Source organism: Nicotiana tabacum, chromosome 9 (genome assembly GCF_000715075.1).
Source record: "Nicotiana tabacum cultivar K326 chromosome 9, ASM71507v2, whole genome shotgun sequence".
In the NCBI taxonomy this organism is placed as follows: Eukaryota; Viridiplantae; Streptophyta; class Magnoliopsida; order Solanales; family Solanaceae; genus Nicotiana; species Nicotiana tabacum.
This window is the reverse complement of record NC_134088.1, coordinates 18,732,793-18,740,440: the sequence shown is the minus strand read 5'-3', so window position 1 is coordinate 18,740,440 and position 7,648 is coordinate 18,732,793. Positions and strand designations below refer to the sequence as shown.

The window sequence follows — 7,648 nt, the reverse complement described above, 5'->3', positions numbered from 1 at the left end:
GAGAAGGGAATAGAGAGAGGGAGAGAGAAAGAGAAAGAGAAAGAAAGAGACGATTATTGTCGCAAAATTACGACTACTATTTTGTACTCGGAATCCGTAGTCGAAAAATAGCATTTTTCTAGTAGCGTGTTTAGTTGGGCTCCAATAGAGCTCTGACGGAGAAGATGACTGGCAGCGACGGGGTTAGACGGAGACCTTGCCGAGGACGAAGAGAGAGGGAAAAAGGAGAGAGTCGAGGGAGAAGAGAGAGAGGATTGAGGGAAAAGATTGATACACTGAAATTACTCTATGTATTTGGCATGGCTATGATGGGTAAATTGAAAAGTCTTTGTAGTTATGAAAAGTAATTAAATTATAAGGTAGTTATCATCCACAAATAGATCTTAGATTTAGCTATGGCGGGTAAAATTTGCGAAATGATTTGTTAGTACAGTTCACAAGCATTTATAGACATGTATCTGTTAGACATTTTCAGCGTCTAAGTAGAAAAATAGGGATCTTCTCCTCTGTCTTCAAACACCATCTTATCCTTGGTCGACTTCAATTCTCATTTTGAAGAACCTGATCCTTGCTATTGGAAAAAGAAAAAAACAAGAACAAAGAATCATCAATCAACAATATTTTGACTTTTCCATTAACTCTAAATCACATTCATAACAAGCAGAAGTTTAAATGAATAAGAGTAACTAGCAATGGTAAATCATGGGGTATACACAGAAGAAGCAAATCTTGCCTCATTCATGCATGAGTGAAACCTTGTCTAAGCATGGCTTGAACAATTGTGGTACTCTTACCAGCTATTTTGGTTTATAAAATATTCACAAATTCTCTCATTATATCTGTCAATGTGTTAAAAATTGACAAATCAAATAAAGCATAATGCTGAGCTCTAAGTGCAGAGGGAATTTCTCTTAGAGATGATAGTAGTCTATAAGATAGCTGATACAGACACAGAAGTTAAAAAAACATATTAGGAAAATACTATCTAGCAGTTGATCGATTTTGCAATGTGTGAGAACATGAATGCTAACAGCATTCTAGAAATATATTTGGAGGTTAATAGAAAGTAAAAACCTAAGTAGAGTTTCTCATATTTCTTCAACAACCATCATAGTTAAAGTTGTTGGTCCATAAGCATCTGACAAAGCTTAAGACTAACAGCAGTTGGACATTTACAATACATTGTCACAATATCAGGCAAGAAATTCACCAATTTGGTTGATAACTCAACCCCAAAAGCTAGCTCGAGAGGTGAGAATTGCCCAAGACCATATAAGGAGATCAATGGCCCTATCCCCATCCGATGTGAGACTGGCGGCAATGCCCAGGACTGGACATCTAGTGTGGGGCCCAACATTGGCATTGGCAAACAATGAATTGGGATGGGCTTGACTCCGATACTATCACAAAGAAAGAACCTTGGGCCTAACTCAATCTTAAAAGTTAGCTCGAGAGGTGAGGAGCCCAAGACCATATAAGGAGACCAATGGCCCCATCCCCATCCAATGTGGGAGAGCTATACCAATTGTAGTAGATTTGTATGATTTTTATTTTTAGTAGATCTGAAAATGACAAGAGAAAAGAAAAGAAATTGGATATTTTTATGGTCATCATACTGGCCAAGATATTCCCATAACCAAAAAAGAATCAGTACTTATATTACATGCTTGCAGCACATGCTCTTGCTTGTCACTAATTTCAAAATTTCTTCTCACACAAATATGTAAAGCTCTAGCTATTATCTTAACAACAAAAATAAAGCACACGACACAAAACTGTGCAGAAATGCAGAAACACTGTCCAGAAATGCAAAACACTATGCGAAAATACAGAATGTTGCCCAAAAATGGAAAAATTCTGTGCAGAAATGCAAAACAATATTTTAAAGCATTCGTAAGCAAAAATTTAGCAGGCAGACTTAATTAGGAAAAGATTGATACCAAATCACCATTAAGAAAGCATGGTATTGGTTCCCCATGTAATTCTTATTGGTTACGTAGGCAATAGAAATTTAGAAGTGATGGGATGGCACCAATGAAGTTATTGCTTGTGACATCAATCACTTTCAACCTCTGTAAATGAGCCATCTCTTTTGGTAAATCTCCACCAAAAGTGTCGTTGCGGATGTTGAGGGAAGCAAGAAATGAGAGGTTTCCAATGTGTGGAGGAATGGTACCTTGAAGTTTCATGCTAGAAAATATTTAAAGCTATCACTCGATGGTGGCGAGAGCCAATGCCAATCCAGCTGCAAACTGGGCTGGAATTAGAAGACCAATTTCTTGCTAAGATATTGTTAGGATGAAAAGAAATGTGACATTTCAAGGCGAGAAGAGCAGCTTGATTAGTGCTAATATTGGGAACAGTTGCCAGTGAAGTATGATAATGAAGCACAAGTAATGTTGGTGTCTGTTCAAACTCATAAAGATGGAGGGGTAAAGTATCACTGAAATGTCATACAGAGGCTTATGAAAGAAGCAGGATTGTAAATAAAGGCAGAGGGGGAAAAAGTCCATGTATTGGTTCCCCTTTGTTACGTTTGATATACGCATATTTGTTCTGACATACTTTTAGAACAAATTTGAGAGACGGAAAGCCAGAAATATTAAAAAACACAAGAAACAAATCCTCAGCTTTTCAGGGTCAAGCAGAGAGAACTTTGCTACAGTGAACAGACTTGAAAATTAGAGAGTATATTAATATTATTGACATTCCCTTGTGTGAAACAATATTTAGGGAGAGAAGATCTCAGAGAATATTTCCGAAAATCTCAACACTCCTCCTCAGTTGGTTCATAGATATCATCCATGCCCAACTTGCTAAGGCATTTTGAGAATATTTGGCTTGACAATGCTTTAGTAAGAATATCAGCCAACTGATTTTCGGACCCAATCTTAGGCAACTTCAAACCTTTTTTAATCTAAGTTTTCCTCGATGAAAAATCTATCTACCTCAATGGGGCTTTCTAAACCTTGCTCTTGATTAATAAGAAGACAACATCCTCTAACCTCTATCCTCATAAATGTTCTTAGTATTTTAAGCATGGACCGAGCGTAAAATTAATGAAGTAAACTGGAGGATTTGGTGATAGAGTTACTTCCCAATTTATATAAATTTAGTATATAAAAATATGTAATCTTTTCTATACAGAGTTTACGTGTGCTTTCACTACATGTACATGCAGATCTTCTCTTATAGTGCTTACAATATTACATATCCCTTTTACCACGTCTTTATGCAATTGAATATTCGGTGTCTTCTAATACTTTTGTAGTTAATGAACCAAAGAGGTTACAAAGTAAATAAGTAAATTAAAGAATCTTCCTTTTTCTTAATAAAAAGAGAATTTTGAACATCCATGCCGAACCAAGAGAACTTATTACATAATCAAGAGCATGTTACATGAATTCCAGGAGAATATTACGCAAACTTATAAATACATTCTGGACCTCACAGTACTGTTGATCCGATAGTTCATCACAACGACACTCGTTACTTGACAACTAAAGACTAATTCTAGGATTATACCATCATGGTAAACATAATTTCTATCTACTTTACTCCATTTGAGATGGCAAAAGATCTTATAGACCAGCCCAGACAACATATCTGTAGGTAACGTAATGCCCCGCACTCTCACTTGGTCTGCATTAGTTTAAAACATGCAATCATAGTTGTTATGGATCATAAACCACCATCAACAGTGGCTCGTGCATTAACCTAAATAGAGGCCTCTAAAGGAAGCGACATTAGATGAACTAAATGAAAAGTTAAGATACAGCCAAAAACCTAGAATCTAGAGCCTGCAACCCCTTAAAGTTATGAAAAAACCAAACCAAGGTCACCTTATACATACCATCACTTAAGTTTGGGAATGGAAACAACTTTGCAGACCACTATACCTAAAGCTTAACTTCGTTAGGGATAGGCTTCTTTAGACCATGACGTGGGGAAGGAAATGTGACAATGATGAAAAAGGCGACAGTGAGGGCAAAGGGAATATCATTTAACAAAGTAAAAGACAAGACTGAAGCCTGTTGGATTTGATTGTCTTATCCATTAACAAAAGCAATGGAAAAAGTTCAAGGTTTTATGTGCTCAACAAAAGAACAGGACCACAGCTAGAGATACAGCCTGTTCAAAGCGACCAAAATAGTGGAATAAATACAGGACCTGATCACAAAAGCCAAGTACACCCAAAGGCTCCTTGCTCTATTCGTGATACTCCCAATCAACTCCAAAACAAACAGTAATGTGAGTTCAATTAATCACCTGGAAAACCTCCAAGAAAACTTTGGTGGATATCTCATTTATGCAGGTTCGAGCAAAGGGAGTCAAACTTTGCTGCACCACCAGGATGGTAAACAAGGTTTACTTTTCTTCCCACATTTTCTTTTGCCAATGGTGTGAGATCTGAAAGTATTTCAAGAAAGTACAAAAATCACAACACCATATGCAGGGTGTATTTGCTTTGAAAAGACAGAATAGGGAGGAGAGAGCGAGGGGAACGAATAGAAGTTAAATCGTGGAAATTAAGCATAACGGGGACATGCCATGCTGCCCCCTAAATTTTTGAATTTCTCAAATGGTCATCCGACTTGCGAATTCTTGCAAAGTCTTCCTTTATTTCTTAATATTTCTGTATTTTTTTTACCAGGTAAAATTTCCCAATTACCGGATAAAGGTTTTGCAGCTGTAAGAGCGATGTGTTCCATGTTAAGGAAGATACACATGATGACAATTCTCAAAAGAGAGGGCAAAGTTTCCAGCCAGCAACCTTAAATCACGTAGATGCAAAACAACTTAATTGAAGAGGAATATTTGGCATTCGGAGTGTCAATTTTGGATCAGCTTCTTAGTCTATAATAGTTTGATCAAGAAGAATCAGGCATATTGATGTCCTTATTGATCCGGTAGAGAGTCAACATAAATTTTTGTGTAATTAAGGGTTTATCTCAACAAAAGACAAAACAAAATTATTCGTGAAGTATATGTGGAGTTAATGAGACCTTCAGCTTTGTCCTGTTCAAGAGAGAATGCTGAGCTTTCCTTGTCCATTACAGCAACTTACTCAGTTTTCTGGCTAGAGGCAATTTGGTACCATCAACCATTCAAGCTTAGTAATTTTTTTTTTTTTGGATCAAGTAAATAAACTTTTTCATTAATAAGAGGGCCAAAAACAAAAGCGGTTGAATACAAGAAGTATACCAAAAAGTAGAAAACCAACACAATACATGATTTCTCTACGAAAGTAACCTAATCTTCTATACAACAAGGAACTTCATGGGTGTAACAAAAGAAAATAAGGGATCGGAGGCTACTCCTCAACTGAGTGAAACTCTCTCTACCTCTTCAAAAGCTCTTCCGTTTCTTTCTCTCCAAATCACCCATATGACTTCTAGAGTGCTAATGGAGCAACAATCCAAGCTCGGCGCCTTCTCCTCCTTCTCCCGCTCTTCCAGCTAAACATTAATTCCTTTACGGTTCTCGACATCACCCATGAGATACCAAACCAACAAAATATATCCGACCATAATCTCGAAGGTAGACCTCAATATATCACTCGCCTCCTTACACATAAACCATCAACTAAGGCAAACAACCTTCTGCTTTCTAAGATTCTAGGCCGTCAAGATCGCCCCTCTAGCAGCTAACCAAGTGAAGAAGCACACCTTCCTAAGGCATCCTCCTCCCTAACCAATAGCTTTTCATAGAAAGACTTAACTAAAAAAAAAACTCTGTTACTCCCCAAACCCCACCTCAATGCATCGTGGCCATCTGTTACAATTGATGTGAAGCAACCCTAACAATCTTTGAAACTCAGTCACCTCCCAATCATGGAAATTCCTCCTAAAACTCAAATCGCAGAAAATCTCTCCACCTTGCATCACCCTAATTTGTTGAACTGTCAGCTCCCTTTGGCATGATACGGTGTAAATGCTCGGGAATTCATCTTTCGACATGTTATCCCCACCCCGAATGATACATTGCCACTAAATTCTACCCATCACTTCATAATATTCCTCCATAACGCACACCCATAAAGCAAATTGACGTCCTTACTTCTGCCCACCCCCCGCCCCCGCCCCCGCCCCCGCCCCGTCCAGCACCCCATATTTGTCTACTATTACCCCTCTCCAAAACGCTTGTTCCTCCACCCCGAATCTCCATAGCCATTTAACCAACAAAGCAAGAAGGTTTTTTAACATTTACATAAACAAAGATGTACAAATAAATAAATAAATAAATAAGAAAGCAAGAAGATTCCAACAAAAACCTAGGTCGCAAAAAGAAGCTATGGAGATAAGAAGGACAATAATAAATAAGTAAAAAAGAAAGCAACTGACCTCAGATTGAAGGTTTTAACCTAGGTCGCAAAGGAGATAAAAAATGGCGGATTGTTTGGAGAAAAAAATTTGGACCATTTCTCGATTTGTGCGTGTCATCCTTGCGCAGGGGCCATGCTAATCTTCTCTGTATCGTTCCAATTTTATCGGATGTCCCCGAAGGGACAAACTCACTTATTCTGCTTCCGCTATATGAATTGCAAAGACTTTTAGCGTTTGGTCGGTGTGGGACTAGCTGGTTTGGTTGGAAACTTGGAATAGAACCAGAAAATGGACTATTTTACGAAATGGGCTGCTTCTGGACTACACTACGATGAAAAGGAACTTGGGCCAGTAGGAAAAAGAAAGGGATCTTTACATAAATAGCCGACCATATTCATTGTTTACTTTTTCTAACCATATATATAAATTGTACATTGGTTATACACAAGTATACACATATATTATGCCTCCAATGGATTTTTTAGTTTAAGCAATTGGGTGGGCAAACTTTGTAACTTCCAAATTACAATTTTATCCTTGGCCAGGCAGACATGTTGACCATGAGCTCCATGGTTATCCTCATTTATAGTATAGGAATAGATTTGTCTAGAATCCATAGTATGTGGTTAATAAATTTTCCAAATAAGATAATACAAAAGTGATTGAAAAATGATAGATTCTTAAGCTCTCAAAAACTTGCATGTTTCTTGTCGTCCTCCACATAACCATGTAATCCTCAATAATATTCGAGCAAGGATTGTTATCATTAGTCAACATAGTAACGATATCTTTGCAATCTCTATTGACAATAGATTTTTCTTTATAATTAAGTCTAACCCTTACTAAATAGCTAGAATTTTTGCATATATGTTTTGTAGAGTAAGGAATGTATCTAATTCCCTTTCTTTTTTCACTTTTTTTTTAATCAAATCCACTATATGATGGTGGAGTTTAGGCTGATCTCAACCTGTTTATTTCATTCGGCAAAAATATAAAAAGTTAGGTACTATGTCCAAACCACTTTCTGTTTACATGTACGATGTATTGTTCATCTTTATACAAAAATTGCCTACTATCAACTTTACAGTTGCTAGAATAAAGTTAGAGAGGAAGACTCCTCCATTACAATTTGAGAAAAAACGAAGCTGGCATAAAAAGTGCAAAATATTCAGAAAACGTTGGCCAAGGAAAATCATTTTCTGGATCAAGTACTAGATTAGTGATTTCGCGATAGTTGACTATTAAAGGTTGACAACAAGTTGTAAGTGTTAATTCAAGTAGACATTTCGGGAGCTTAACATGGTGGCGGATAGATTGGCTCG

At 37.2% G+C, this 7,648-nt stretch overlaps 1 long non-coding RNA gene and 1 other non-coding gene across 2 annotated transcripts; both read right to left on the bottom strand.

Annotated features, from left to right (window-relative positions):
• Nucleotides 1-388: 388 nt before the first annotated feature.
• Nucleotides 389-6,645, bottom strand: LOC142164186 (uncharacterized). The gene is made up of 2 exons (XR_012694792.1): nt 6,345-6,645; nt 389-571 (listed from the first exon to the last, which is right to left on the bottom strand). It is a non-coding gene; the product is annotated as an uncharacterized LOC142164186 (long non-coding RNA).
• Nucleotides 6,408-6,510, bottom strand: LOC142164543 (U6 spliceosomal RNA). Its single transcript, XR_012695301.1, has one exon. It is a non-coding gene; the product is annotated as a U6 spliceosomal RNA (small nuclear RNA).
• Nucleotides 6,646-7,648: the final 1,003 nt, after the last annotated feature.